General features: G+C 45.6%; 1 protein-coding gene across 2 annotated transcripts in view; it reads right to left on the bottom strand.

Moving 5' to 3' along the window:
• The window catches only part of ARID1A (AT-rich interaction domain 1A), a 65,818-nt gene that overhangs the window by 17,200 nt on the left and 33,147 nt on the right, over positions 1-15,471 (bottom strand). The window lies entirely within an intron of this gene.

The following is a 15,471-nucleotide window of genomic DNA, read 5'->3' as shown; positions in this document are numbered from 1 at the left end:
GCAAACACTGCACACATTATATAGTCAGGACACTATAGCTCACATGGGGCAAACTCTCCACTGAGGGCCACACAGAAAATATTTGAGACTCTGTGGGCCATATAGTCTTTATCACAACTACTCAACGCCGCTGTTGTAGTGCAAAAGCAGTCACAGATAATAAAGTTTTATTGGAACACAGCCACACCCATTTGATTCTTTATAAAAACAACTGGCCCACAATCTGTAGTTTGCTGACCTCTGGTCTATCCACCAGAAGCAGATTTAACACTTTTATCTTCTTTCCCAGCCCCCATTTCCAGTTGTGAGAGAGCAGCGTTTCAGTGAGCCTTCAGTTCTTTTCCAGCGCGGAAGCTTTACAAAACACCGCCAGGATAGTACCAAGGGGCCACAGGAGTATGTTAGCAAGTTTGGGCAACAATGACAGATCCTCTCCATCAGATTATTATAACTACATTTACCAAGGACTCACTCACTCCAAGTTACCATATTTTAAAATATAAGGGGTAGGAGGTGGGAAAGGCACATACTGCACAGGAAAGATAATTCCTAACTGCCAACAAGGGATTCCTGGCCCCCAGCAGGGATGAACAAATGTTTACTAAATGAACAAACCAATGTTATCCCTAGTTGTAAGTTTTTCCAATGACAACTTGAAATTTACTTGGGGGCTTTGCTTGTCTTGAAATAATCAGTAAAGTGTTCACTCTGGGTTGGTAAACTCCAAGATTAGCACCAGGAGCTCAATATGAAAACTATTTACCCAAGGAAATGCACCCCCAATCCCACCCCTTGCCTCTGTACATTCTCTAGCAATACTGCTGGCTCAGCACCACACATTAATTTCAGACTGGGAACAAACTGTACCCTAAAGAAAGGATGACAGCTTTGGATATGGGCTCAGGTCTAGGAAAACACTTATACTACAATGGTTAAGAAGAGTTGTCTTTAAAGAGACACATCTGAAGAGGAAGGAGATCCAAAATGGCTGATGTGAGTCTATTCCTATTCCCACAACAAGCTCACGGTGGAAATACCAGTTTGGATGTGAGAGCGATCTGGCTGCGACATCTGTCACCCCGTTGATCGCTGGGGTTGATTCGGCTGATCTGGCGGGCGAGGCAGGTGTCCCCTTCCTCCCTCACCGCTCCATGTGCGTCCCTCCCGAAGCTGCGCGCTCAGTCAAAGAGGACGACCTTCCCCAATACAGAAGACCGTTCTCTGGTCAAGGGTATACGAGTAGCTGCGCTCCCCTGCTAGAACCTCCAAACAAGCTCTCAAGGAAATATCAAGATGACTCTGACCCTGGAGTCTGAGAATAACATTAGAGGTCAGAGGGCACTTTTAGGCTCTCCCCCAAGTATCCAGGTTGGTTGGAACTTATGCAAACCAGCTGGTTACTTCACTGGGCTGGGAGCATTTCTGCTGAGTTGTGTGGGAACAAAACTTGCCCCGAAGGCAAAGCAGAGAGGCAGGTGTGCACCTGTGTTTGTGTCTAGCTCTCAGTGTTAGCCATGACATCAGCTTTCCTATAAGCAGACACAGTACACCACAGCAAGCTGTAAGAATGCAATCAGAACTAGTCCCAGTGTGGAAGGGAACTCAAAAAGGCCTTCTCTAGGTAACACCAAAGGGCCTCTTCCCTCTCAAAAAACTAAAGCACCTGGGGCTATAAAAAGCCCTGGGTTCATCCCAAGAGAAGAGGCTTCCATCCGCATATTGAGGGCTAAGCTATACTAGGGACACCCGGCCTCTGGGCCAAGGAGAGTAAACTCCAAAGAGGCAGCAAGAGGACAAGAGGAGCCAACCTTGTATGCCAGAAAGGGCCTCAAAAGCCACTTGTTAAGCTCTGGTCTGTAACAGAAACCAGAGCTCAATGCTCTGTTTTAGGGACCAGTAGGTTCCCTCAGCATTCCTTCCTACAGTCTCCATTCCTTATCAAACCACCAGCGTCTGGTAATAAAAGCTACATGTTTACATGAAAAAGAAATCAGCATAGGAATCAAAGTTCCATCCATAAGACAAGAACTTGGTTCTATTCAAATGGCTTTGAAAACTTAAGTGTCTTGAACATTTGTCTTTAATTAAACAAGTAAAACAGGAACATTCTCATGGTAAAAATAGTTCAAATGGTATAGGTAAAGCCCAAGTCCCCCTTTGCTCTCTCTGCTGCCTTCAAGAGAGGAACCCGTTTAATTTGGTGTATATTCTTGGAGACCTTGTGAGAAACTGAGGAGGGAAAAAGAGAAAAAAAAAAAAAAGAAAAACCCCACCAACAACCCCCCAACTATTGCTGTAGGGTAGGGGCTGAGGCTGCAGATGCCACAGGGTTAAAAACTAGGCTCTCCAGATCCACAAGGGAATGTCCTAGTCCCGCGGAGGGATCCCAGGAGCCTGAAGAAAACACTGGCAGCCCCTGGGGCTGGGCTCGCAGGAGCCTGGAGGCATCTGTGGTGACAAGGTGGTGGCTTCCTTCACAGAAGCACTCTGAGGAGAGCTGTCAGTTTTGGTCAAGTGCCCTGAGCTCCTTGGAAAAAAAGTGCTCAATCAACAGCAGTCCTCGTGAGCTGGGATGCCGAGGCACAGAGTAGTAGTGCGGAAGGAAGCAGCGTTCATCTTCTTATCACTCTGACTTGGTAGGTTTCAAGCCAACCTCTCAAACTGTCATTTTCATCAGCAACTGATCAGTATGGGGGTAGTTGATTAAAAAATAATAATAATAATAAAAAAATTTAAGAACCAGAATGTTAGCATAGGAAGGGACAGATCACTTACATTAACGGTAACTACCATTCGAGCATCTACAATGTTCCAGGCACTTTATGCAGTTATTTAATTTTCCACAATTCTTAGCAGGAGGTACTTCCATCACTAACATGTTGAAGATGAGTAAGCTGATGGTCAGAGACTGGGTTACATGCCCAAGTCCTCCAGCAAGTACGTGGCAGAATTAGATTTTGAACCCAGGTCTGCTGACTCCCAGAGGCTATGTTCTTTGTCTCTCTATTATGCTGTGATAACATACAGGCTGAGGGAAAAAGACCACACACCCCTGAGTTAGGAGATCAAGGCCCAGCTAGCTATTGGTACTTATCAGTTGTGACCTTGGGCAAGCTGTCAACAAGCTAGGATTTGGTTTCCTCATTTATACAATGAGAGACTGGACAAATCTGTGTTTGTGCCACACCCCTGGGACACATGCACGAAATTCCACCGGCACTATATGGTCAGGGTCATATGAAATATGCAATGCCAGCAGCAATACCCTGAGTGAGAGATACGACAACACATAAGCAGCCTAAGATGTAAGACATATCCTTCATCCCTGGTGGCTAATCAAAAGTAAATGTTTTTACTGGGAAATGGGAGGGAGGTATAAGGGCATAAGACTCCAAAAGAAGCCACCCCCGCCCCCACCCCATCTACACGAACAGATAGTGCTCTGAACTCCATGTCCTTTTATTGCACAGGACACACCTCTGCTTTCTACCCTACAAAAAGCCAGTTTTTCAGGTCTTTTGTTCCACAAAAAGCCGGATGTCTGGCTGTTGAGTCAGACCTCAATGTGCCTAACAAGTTTGGCTTTCCACAACATACTTAGCACAGACAAAGTTCAATCAATCCAAGACCCAATTCTCCCGGGGGTGGGGTGGTGGGGGTGGTGGTGGTGGCTGCCGTTAGTATTTTAGGACTCAGGTTCTCAATTCTCCTGAAAGGACCCACCTAACAGGTACGGTAAGAAGACCCGTTGAAAGAACTATTGCACTGTCCCTTAAGTGCACAGGTCTCTTTTCCTGAGTGTGCTCTTCCACGCATAATCCTGCTGAGGCATGGGAGGTGAGCAGCAGCCCACTCAGTGCCCTGCCAGTTCCAAGGAAGCAGCAGGGCCAGGCAGAATTTTCTCACGTGTTTCCAACGTGTTTCATGCATTTTACTGCTCATCTACCATGCAGATCAAAAGCGCTGGAGCAGGTCCAACTATTTCACACAGAATCTCACACTCCAGGCTGGCTACAGCCCCGAAAGCCTTCGTTTCTTCACTTGAAATACTGCCCAGGGTTATTTTGGGATGTGACCTGATAGAGGAAGCCCATAGGGGACTCCATGACGATAACCGTTCCAGCTGTGATTGGTTGCCCAGTTCCAGCGAGTGCCAGCATGGGTTTGTCAGGCTCTGCTGACAAACAGAACTCAGCAGCTAACACCTTCTCTTCACACCACAACAAAACCATGCCTGAAATCACATAGTCCATACCTCATTGGGGGAGTATTGGGGGAGGGGGGTTGCTAGTGCTCTTATAGGAAGGGCTGCAAGTTCTAACATGCATTGGATGTCGGATGAAGTACATTTTCAAGCAGGAAGATACCAGGATCAGGGTTGGATGAGGGGGGTTTAAACGATCTACCAACAGACGCTCATGAGGGTGACATCAGTTCATTTTGCTGAGCAGATTAAACAACATCAACAGGCAAATCTAAAGAACAGGCTCACGGCAATGCTCAGATCCAGGCTTTTCTCATAAATTTGGCTGAATCCTTGAGAAACGGAGCTTTTGTTAACCCCCAGATGGAGTTCTCGTATTCTTTTAGTTGTGAAGAGCTTTTGCCAAGTTGCGCTGACTACTGGCAGGGAAACCACCCACCAAGAGAGCCAGGTAAATCCTACACACATGCTTGTAGTACGTTTGTGTGTGTCTGTTTGTGTGGTGAGAACCTGGCAACTCAGCCACACTCACTTAAATGACGATCCGTGAATGAAAAAAGTCCAAATGCACAGCCTGAAATGACCAAATCTGCACTAGCAATTTGTCAAGTTATTTTCCTCGTCTAACAGATCCACGGTCGCGGCAGGAGGCTGCTCCCATGCTGGAGAATGGGAGGAAATCCTGGAGAACACAGAGCAGGCTGGGGGCCTAACCCGTGGAGAAAGGCAGAAGGTAGGAAAGGAGGCAACAGCTTTGACAAACTTCAAGGAAAAAGGAGTAAGACAAACTTAATTACATAGGAACTACTTAAGGCACATACATACGTTTTGGGGAGACCTGGTTTTTCCATAAACCCTTCTTTAAGTAACCCTGTTGTCAAGGGTCTGATGGAGAAAAGGCTACCTCTATCAAACACTTCTAAAAATATTCAGTACAATAAAGTTTCAGTCGTAGATTCTCTTTTTTCTCCTCAGTCTTTGCTACATGGAAGGGCGATCTGACCCACCCAGACTGGTAGGGGCTCCAGAATATAGAAATACGACACTGTTCTTCCAATGAGTGACCTCAGTTCAACAGATTAACTGCCACCCCTGCCTAGAGAGCAGACTAGTAGTGTTGGCTGAAATGCCAAGAACGAATCAACACACAGAACAGGCTGCCTCCTGCTACTGGGGTTACTTCCAAGCCAGAGGTTAAGCAAGTGGTAAAGAAGGGGAAAGAAAAGACACCATCCTTTTAGCGTAGGATCAAGCACCATCTCCTGCCTGAACTACACTCACTGTTTAGAATAGCATAAACTGCTCTATTTCCTAACTCCCCGCCCCAAGTTTCCAAAAACCCCTCACCAAACTCCCTTTTCTTTTCTACAATAGGCTATTCTTCTGGGAATAATGGAGCATTTCTTCCTGGTACTTTCTTCTGGCTGCCTGGTGAGGAATGCACACTAGAGAAGGGTCAGACTCTTCCCGACTTCGGAACGTTTTTGGGGGCCCACCTCCAAGAGAAAATTCCCTACATATACACGTTGAAATTCATAAATAAACCTCTGGGAGACCAAATCTCCAAATTCAAAGGACATTGAAAAGACAAATAAAGCAAGTCCCTTTGTGTCTCCCTCTTGAAGGGAAGCAGAACTGACACAAATATGTGACTATCGTGTTCAACCGTACGGTACGTGGTTGACTCACATTTAGTTCTCACAATTGTCTTCTGATGTGTAGGTATCACCCCATTTTAATAAAGAAGCAGGAAGCTCAGAAGTTAAATGACTTGCCCAAGGGCAGAGAGCTATTAAACAGAAGAACCAGGGTTCTAACTCATATTCCTGATTCCAAAGCCTGCACTCTCTCCACCATAAGGTGGAAACTTGACTATCAAAGGCCAGGTAGGCTCCATGCTCCAAACAAGGTCAGGCAACAACCCATCTCTGGACATGCTGGGTGATTAGCTACCTGACTCTTAAGCTAACCTCACTAGGCCTCACTTAGCTCCTCCATAGGAGGAAAGACTTAAACTGATAATCCAACTCTGTAAGTCTACGATGCTATGTGCTCCCCTTTCTTAGGCACTCTTCCTATAAACCACCCTGGCTCTCTAATCCTTCTTTCATGGTTTACTTCAAATCAGCCCTCTCACCTTCACTCTCAATTTAAACCTACTAGAGGGTATAGCAATTTTTCTTACCTCTGGATCCTTAGAAGGGCACTTAATTTACAAGGGGGAGCAGGGAAGAAAGAGTGACTTAGAATCTAGGGAGACAAGGAAGAAATTAAGTCCCATGAAGGTAGGTAGGTATCTGGTTTCTACTGGTTTCATATTGAATGTGCTCTAATCCTACTACCAAGCACAAGGGTGTGGCCCAGAGAAGTGAAAACGCCTCAGCCTCTAGGTGGCCTCATCTCAGGCAATTTCATACTCACACTTTCTTCCTCACCCAGCCCTGCAACCACCCTTCCAAACTGCAGGACAATTGGGCCTTGTTTAGGGGCCCCATTGCCCAGACTACAAAATGGGAAAGCTCCTTTCTGGGGGCAAAAGCCAAGCAAGCTTTCATCCCCTGCCCACAGTCATGCTCCAACAATGGGGTAACAGGCAACAGAGCTCCCCTCTAACACAGCAGAGTGAACCATTGCCCAGCCACCAAAGAGGAGACTGGGTGGGAAGACCAACTATTTGAAGTTGCACTTTAGGTGCAGCAACTACAGACAAAAATCTTTTTTTGCCTTGGAAACTTCAAAGATGAGAACAGCTTGCGGGGGTGGGAGGGAGCCTCCATAGTCATAGGACAACTTCCCTTGCCTCTCACCCTACAGGCCCGGCCCAGAGTCCCTCCAAGGCTCGTCTAGACCCAGTGTTACAGGACTGATGGTCTTTCCCCCACTCATCTTTGGGACTAGAGCAGGACCAGCTATATTCTCCTACTCTGTTTCCCTGAAAATAAGACCTAGCCGAACCATCAGCTCTAATGCGTCTTTTGGCACAAAAATTAATATAAGACCTGGTATTCTATTCTATTCTATTCTATTATATAAGGCCGGGTCTTATATGAATTTTTGCTCCAAAAGACGCATTAGAGCTGATCATCTGGCTAGGTCTTATTTTCAGGGAAACACGGTATGTTATTAGTGACCAAAAAAATGTCAGGTACCCAAAAGACAAAATACGTTAATAAATGTTGCTCAACCAATAATCCACTCAAAAGCGTGCTCTGTAGACCCAATCTCTATCAGTCCTCTCTTTCCTTTAATTACATTCCCCCACCCAACCCTGCACCTGAACTCTAGACCTCCACATCGAGGGAGGGACTCTGGGGTGCTGGCATCGAGGCAATTGACTCTGCTGTCAAAAGTGCAGCCCCGTGTGGGCCTGTGCCACTTGGGTAAGAGCTCTTGATAGAACTGCAGTGCAGAGAAGGAATGTCTGGAAAGGAGGCTGTCAGGAAGCAGGGCTCTGTGTCACTGGAGCAATTTCAATCTCATTCCAAAACTGCAAGAACCTGCTGTTCTAATCCACCCCAGCAAAATCTTTTGAGGTGGGTCTGACCCTTTGGGTAGAGGCTGAGGGTGTTGCTGAGGTGTAAAAGGGGAAGAAGAAAGACTGTTGTGCTGCCTGCATTCCTGCGGTGGGAGCCCCTGCAAACAGCAGCTTGGCCACTGCAGCAGCCATTGATTTTCCAGGGGTCGATATTCTGCTCCCACAGATCTGCTCTGCTAGAGGTTTAATCACATTGAGTGCTTCTGTTCCACGTCTCCCCTGCACTTCCCCCTCCCCAAACCAATAAAACAAACACCAAACACAATGAGACTTGGCAATGGATAGATGGTGCTCCCCATAGCTGGCCCCCACCCCAGAGAAATTCTAAGCACCAGCTCCAAGGGAGCCAAAGCTATCTGGGCAGTCCACAAGAAGCTGCAGGGATAGAGCCACAGGCCCCAGAAAACATTTAATCCCTTGCCCAATACTCCTATACAGACCCTTCTAATAATTCAAAGATTTTACATTAAAAAAACCCAGGTTTCCAACTTGTAAAATAGATAGACAGACAGATCCTAGAACTCCCCACAGGGTACTCATCAGTTGAAACCTTGCTCTGCAGTTTGTCACAGTCCCCACCAGGCCCGCATATACCACGTTACCTACCTGATCAGCCTATTGACACACACCCCTTCCCTGCAAAGGCTTCTTTCTTGGGCGAGGAGAGATGTCTCATCTAAGGCAAAAACCACCTCTTGGCCAAAAATGTACACAGTGTTTTAAGGGTCACTAGCTAACAGATACTTCATTCCAAATATGAAAAAAAATGAAACTGGGTCAGAGCGGGGCCTGAGTTAGAGCAGTGCATATTTATGGAATAAGACTGTTCTCATCTCAGCAGGAAATGAGCACGGTAAGGCTGGAGAAGGCAAAGAAGTTAGAACTCCCTACTTTCTCCAAGTCAAGCATTCACTGTTAGGAAGGCCAAGCACACAGACCTTGTTCCATCATGATCATCAGCTTGAATCCTAGAACTTGAGGTGGGGAGGGACCAGGAACAAGGGGAGAGGAAAGGAACACAAAAGAAAGCTGAGTTTCAGGTCTGAGAAGTGTAAGGGAGAGGGGTACTGCCTCAGGCTTCCACCGCATCTGGCTGCCCCTCAGAATTATAACAGAAAGCAAGCAAGAATGTAATAATGTGCATAACTGGGGAAGGCAAAATTGACACTGTGCTGAATACAGCTGAGCGAGGTCTAGGGAGCCAAACGAATGGTCTCCTTGGTTTGGTATTGAAAGCCCTACATTCATATTTGCCAGTGGTCTTCTCTACCATGGGACTACTGGTCTAGATAAAATACAAACATTTTTGGGGAGGGAGTAGAACAAACAGATCTGAGGGTGGGGAATGAATATAATCTTAAACCAGAAAAGACAGCTATCAACCCCAAAGGCCATTAAAACCAAAAAGAACAACTCTGAACATAGGGAGAGACAATCAAATTCTAAAAGTAGAAAATGGGGGCAGAGGGGGGAATGGATTTTTGATAACAGTTCCTCTGACCACTGATCTCTTTTATTTGGAAATTGGTTTCTTTCCTACCTTCCCCCAAATACCAGAAAATTATCTTCACTCATCTCAGTAAACAATATGCAATATTCAATATTCCTCCTATACCAAAGCTGGCCTCTTAAGGGATAGCTTTGGGGGGTGGGGGAAAAAGGGGTGGGACAGGTTCACTGAGTTCCCACCTTTAACAAGACATGGCTTCTTAGCTTCTTTGGGAAAGGTCATGGGAAGGAAGGAAGCAAGCTAGCAGCTTAGAGGTGAGTTCTGCCTCATGGCAATCCGAGATTGTGTCACAATACCAGCCAATTCCATGCTGACACCAGGAGGGGAAGATGGAATAGGTTTAGGCCACACAAGTGAATGGAGAAAGAGATCAAGCACTGCTCCCCAAAGGGACAGCACTAGATCACGTCAGTTTCATCACAGCTTTCAGGTAGCACCGCAAACAGTGTTACATGAGAAACATGAGAAAAAGACGATAGAGCTAATTCTATACTTGATTTATCAGGCACGTTAACATAGTTCCACACCTAGAGGTCCTCCCCTCTGGACCAAGTTTAGAGGAACAAATTCTCACTCTGGTGTAGAGGGGCCCTAGTGGTTTCTGTAAGGATAACATTTCTAGGAGGACTTGGTTTATATCTTGTTCAAATAGCCTAAGTCCCCAAGGGCAGAAAAGAAATAGCTTGGCAGTCACATGTGGGGGCTGGCTTTCTGATTTTGGTTGGTCTTTTTAGAGAAGAACCATGGCAGCTTTGCAGAAAGCACCAACAGGAGAGAAAGGGCATAAGAAGCTGGGTAGAAGCCATTGTTACCAGGCAACTGAGTTCATCCATAAGTTGACTCAAGAATGTCAGGGAATTCTAGTTTTTGAGGTTTCTTCCTTCCAGAGTAAATGCTTCCTACATCTTCCTGGAGAGTAGACCTAAATCCAGAAACTACAGTATCTATCACTACCGTTGCCCAGAAATCTCAACCCCATATCTCTCCATACCTCCTCCTTCCCTTTCTCCACAGAGAAGAGAATAATGGAAGACAAAGTCTGTTTTCTGAAGATGGCATTTTTTTCCTGATCCTTTATAGGAGTTGGCCCTAACAGTAAAAGCACTGGACTAGAAGTCGGGGAACCCAATGTTTCCATTTACTGAACGGCCTTGGCCAAGTCCTTTACTCTTTCTGGGCTTCAGGTTCCTCGTATGGAAAGTGAGGGGTGAAGGGGAGTGGTGGTATTTGTGTTAGTGTGGTAAATATTCTGTGGACTAGCTTATGCTGTCTCCATTCTACTCTTTCCCTAATTGTAGTTAAAAAGCTGAAAATTACATTTCCCAGAATGCTGTGTGGATGGGTTTTGGATACAATTCAGGTTCTGCTAATTAGAAGCAGACTCAAGATTAGATCAAAGTATGGCAGAGACTGTATTTCTGTCTCCTTCACTTGTTTCTGCAGGAGCATTTTTGGTTCCATCTTCCAGTTAACTGGGTGCTGGTTCTGGCGATGGCAGCAGCTACTGCTTCCTGATTCCAGTTCACTGACCCCTGGTTAGCAGATTTAGAGCGAGCAATCTGAGAGTGGCTCACAAGCAAGAGCTCCCCTGGTGGGTCAAATCTAGGTCTAGGGTCTGTTCCTGTAGGACAAGCCTAGTAGTTACTCCCTCAATCCTTCTAATAATTTCCTAAGCCCAATTCCCTATATTAAATCCCTCTCTATTACACATACCTAGGCCAAGGGTTCAGTGTAGAAACCACTCTGACACAGTATCATCAGATGAACCCAAGAGTGTTTGTGAAGGAGAAAGAACAGAATTATTCACAACACATATTCTCTGCTAAGCCAGTGTCTTCTGGGGAAAACAGGCAAGATGGGGGAGCCTCAGAACTTTAAAATACATTTGTCCAGGACAACCACCCTCACTTCCCTTTTTACAACCTCCCTGCACTTTCTCCCTCCTACTCTTAAGCTGGCGGGGGGGGGGGGGGGATGGTTTGAATTGCTCACACAAGATGGAAGGTTGAGTCAGCACATGCTTTCCTTTCCATCCCTATATTCTTTACAAGCTTTTACTCTGCTGAGGATGGCATCACCTACCCAAACCAAAGTGTTCTTTGGGCTTGAGGGAGACTTGTGTTTAGAAAGGGTACTAAGTGTCTTCCTCAGCAGCAGGAATTATATTTGTTTATAAGCTCCAGGTGCAAAAGAACCAGGCCACACCAATCCTGACAGCCCTGTACAGCTAATGAGTGGAGTGAGTTTGGCCTGCACAAGATCCCAGCTTATCCTCTTACCAATTTCTGGCAACCAGCAGCTTCCTACAGCAGGGCTGGAGACGAACTAAAAAACAAAGTCAAACCCAAGTGAGATGCGGGGGGTTGGGGGGTCCTCTCCACCAGTTTTCAGTAGGTAACTGACCCCAGGAGCCATCACACCAGAGGTAAGCTCAGTTAGTATTCAGACTGAAGTTGTTCCGAAGAAAACAAAAGGTTCCAGCAAGAGGAATCTGTGTGAGACACACAGGCAGGAAGCAGAGCTGAGCCACCAGCGACTAGAATAGAAACAGGAAATGGGCCCAGGAACAAGCATACAATAATCTGCTGCAAGCAGCACAGGTTCCAGCAGGCACCAGGCAGTATCAGGGCCAGAGCAGCGTGACTAAGATGGAGAAGCCGACTGGCTAGCCCTGCCAGAGAATCAGCTTTCTAGTGAAAGGACGGCCACTTGCACAGGGTACACGCTGCTCTGAGCAGTCTGGGCAGATATGACGAGGGGGGGAGGGAAGGGGATTTCCTTTTTCAGACTTTGTGAGAGCACCTGGGCTACAATTCAAGGAGAACAAGCACAGACACACAGTCAGATATAAGGAAAACAAGTCATCAACCTCAGAACAGTCTAATTTCTCTGGGTATCCAAACTGCTAGTGGCATTTCTGTTACCCCTTTGAAAACAAGCTATTAAAAATGTAGGCAAAAACCACTGGCCCCGCCTCCTTTTACCATGAAATGTGACAAAAGGGAACACACACAGTATAAAATTAAAATCCTTCAAACATTCCAATTTTTTAAGCCGTTAGAAGATTTCTGTCACTCCTCCCAATAAACCTAGATGACAAAAAGCTGGCCCTCAAGCTCAGGTAACAAGAACCTAGGGGCTATTCAACAAAGGTTTACAAAGTAATCTCCCTGATACAGGTGTTAGATACAGACCTAGGTTCTCAAGCAGAAGTACCAGCATAATGCTATGCCAACATGAAGAAAATTAAGGAGTCCTCAAGAAGGTATTTCATGTAGGTTTTGAAGCCAAAGTAGAAGCTTGCTGGGCGTTAAAAAAGAAAAAGGGTCGTCGGGGGGGGACATCTTAAGCAAAAGGAAAATGGCAGGAAGGACCAAGAATTGTAAGGAGCTTAAGGTACACACCTGTGTGGCCAGAGATGAAGCTGCAGAAGTATGCTGAGAGCTGTGGATGGCCCCAAAATGGGGTCTGGACTGTAGGCATGAGGTGCAAGGGCCCCAAAAGCACCCACAAAACAATTGGGGGTGATCTCCCACTCCCATCCCCCACACTCAGAGATTATTTATATTTTACTAGGCACTAGTTGGTAAAATTAATTGTATTCCAAAATCCCCAGGTTTGAAAACTTTAGTCTCAGCTCTCAGGGTCTAAACTCCTTGCTTCTAAACCAGACAAATTAATCACCTGGGGATCGTGTTAACAACGCTGGATTCTATAAAGCTGGGTGGGGCCCAAGAACCTGCATTTGTAGCAAGCTCCCAGGTGATGTCTGTACTGCTAGATAATGGACCACGTGTTTTCAGTAACAAGGCTATAACTGATGGAAGTTAGCATTTATCAGAACACTGTGTTCTAAGAAGAAATGCATAGAACAGGGCTTGCTCTCATCCAACAAACACAAGGGGAACCAAAGAACCAAACTCTAGTCAACTTTCCACTGTTTGAGGTGACTTCCTAGTTGGTTAGTTCCTCCAGCAGGCCTGCCCTATGGATTTTAGCCATCTTCCCTCTCCCACCCCTCCCTGTCCCTCAGCTGCCCTTTTCACAACCCATCTGTGCCTCCATTACAAGGTCTGGGAAAACAAAAGTGAAATGGAAATCCATTTATACTCCTTTTCTGAGCACAAGTCTAGTAAATGTTAAATGGCAAATGGTTGGGCTTTTGGTTAAACATGAGGAGAAGGTCAGATGGTCCATGTCTTTCCTCTGCTGGGTGGGATGCTACAGGAAGTATTTCATCTGAAATACCAGAGAAAGCTGGATTCCAATCCTGGTTCTGACCCTTAGTTTCTTCTTATGTAAAGCATATTTCAATTCCCGCCCTTCTATGAGGACTGGTGTAGGCTGTAGCGCCTTTCTCGGCCTCACTTCTACCCTCTAAGATTCGGGTTCTACAGGAACAACATACTGTGTTTCCCCGAAAATAAGACCTAGACAGACTATCAGCTCTAATGAGTCTTTTGGAGCAAAAATTAATATAAAACCCAGCCTTATTTTAATATAAGACCCGGTCTTATAAGATTGGGCATAGTATAATATAATACCGGGTCTTATATTAATTTTTGCTCCAAAAGATGCATTAGAGCTAATGGTCCGGCTAGGTCTTATTTTGGGGGAAACACGGTGGTTCCCTCCCATTTTCACTTCCCAGATCCCTATAACCCAAACTCTCAGGGTCTGACAATATCACAGTAGTAAAATTTGAGTGCTAATAGCTACTATGTTGTTAAGTCAAATCTAAAGAAGGGCTTGGAAACCCAAGTGCTAAGAGTATCTATAGATAATTTAACAGACATTAAAAATCCTAATCCTGTTCTCCACCTCACCCTGCATTAATAACCTCCACTCCCACCTAACCAGAGGAAGCAAGTATGTTCTAGATCTTCAACAGCAGCTCCTAGGTCTTCTTCAGTATAGTGTCCCTTACAAGGTAACTCAGTTGAGTGCCTGATTCCTGACTCCCGAAAAGATGTGTCCGTTTATACCCTCCAAATATCCTGCCATCATCTTCCCCTATCTGCCTTATAACATGCAGGTCTTGAGACAATGCTGAGGCGTTTGGGCTGACTCAGCTGCCTCCTCCTTCAATGCCTTTCAAGGGTGCTCTTTGTCTTGACACCTTTGCCTTGCTCGTTTCCTTTCCTCCAGTCCTCAGACAACAGGTCCTCTCCCTACATAAAATGATCCTAAATAAGATGCTCCATGACAAATCCAACTTTATATTCCCTAAAATATAAACTGGATATGGACGAGCTTTTTCCTCCCTTGGCTTCCAGAAGTATGACACAATCCCGGTCGTCCTCCGATCGCTCTGGCTGTATGCTGGGCGCTTCTCCACGATGACTGCAGGCATTGTTCAGGCCTCCTCTGTCTGGCTCCATTCTCTCTACTCCGTGGCCTGGGAGGCCTATTTCATTGCATGGTTTAACTATTAACTACTGCACAGACAACTCTCAAAATCTATTCAAACTCAGATCTTACTCCAAGTTTCAGTCTCCTGTCTCCAACTCGTAGTAACTAAGCACTTGTTTTAGACATCTTGCTATAGGGAACTTCATTTCTCCTCAAAAATGAATTTTCCTATTAACCTTTCTGTTTCTGCCAATGAGATTTCTCTTTCTTTTTTTCCCACCTGTCGTTCAAAATTGTTAAATTTTCCACCCAACAGAGTCCACTTATTCTCAGTTCTATAAATTCTTTCCTGCACATCTCACAATTAGGACTACGTAGCATGCAAATGAGATGGAGGGGTACAACTCCACACCTCTTGCCAGAAGTATTTCGACAGTTTAACTTATCCCCGTCCAGACTTACCCTCTTTCAAACCATACTACACACCACTGGACCATTTTTAAAAAACATTAGTTTTATCCTGTTATTGCCCTAATTACACATCAGCAGGCTTGCAAGATCAAATCCCAAAGGTTTACTTATTAGCCCACCAGGGCCCCAACCCCTGTGATCTAGCTTTCCTGCCTGTCACTTCCCACCCCAAGAAGCTTAATCCTGACCAGCCCCTAAAATATTATCTATACTGCACCCCACCCCCACCTGGCCTCTGCTCCGCTGTTCTTTTCCTTTCCAACCACTCAAGTACATCCATACCTAGCTCATTCTAAACTTCTGCAGTGATGTCTTCCCTCAACTATTTAGACATAAATGGATCAGTGACTTCACCAAACTCTGACAGCACTCACAGTAACGTTTAGGTGCACATTTTTC

Source organism: Rhinolophus ferrumequinum, chromosome 9, assembly GCF_004115265.2.
Source record: "Rhinolophus ferrumequinum isolate MPI-CBG mRhiFer1 chromosome 9, mRhiFer1_v1.p, whole genome shotgun sequence".
Classification (NCBI taxonomy): Eukaryota; Metazoa; Chordata; class Mammalia; order Chiroptera; family Rhinolophidae; genus Rhinolophus; species Rhinolophus ferrumequinum.
This window is presented reverse-complemented; position numbering and strand designations above follow the sequence as displayed.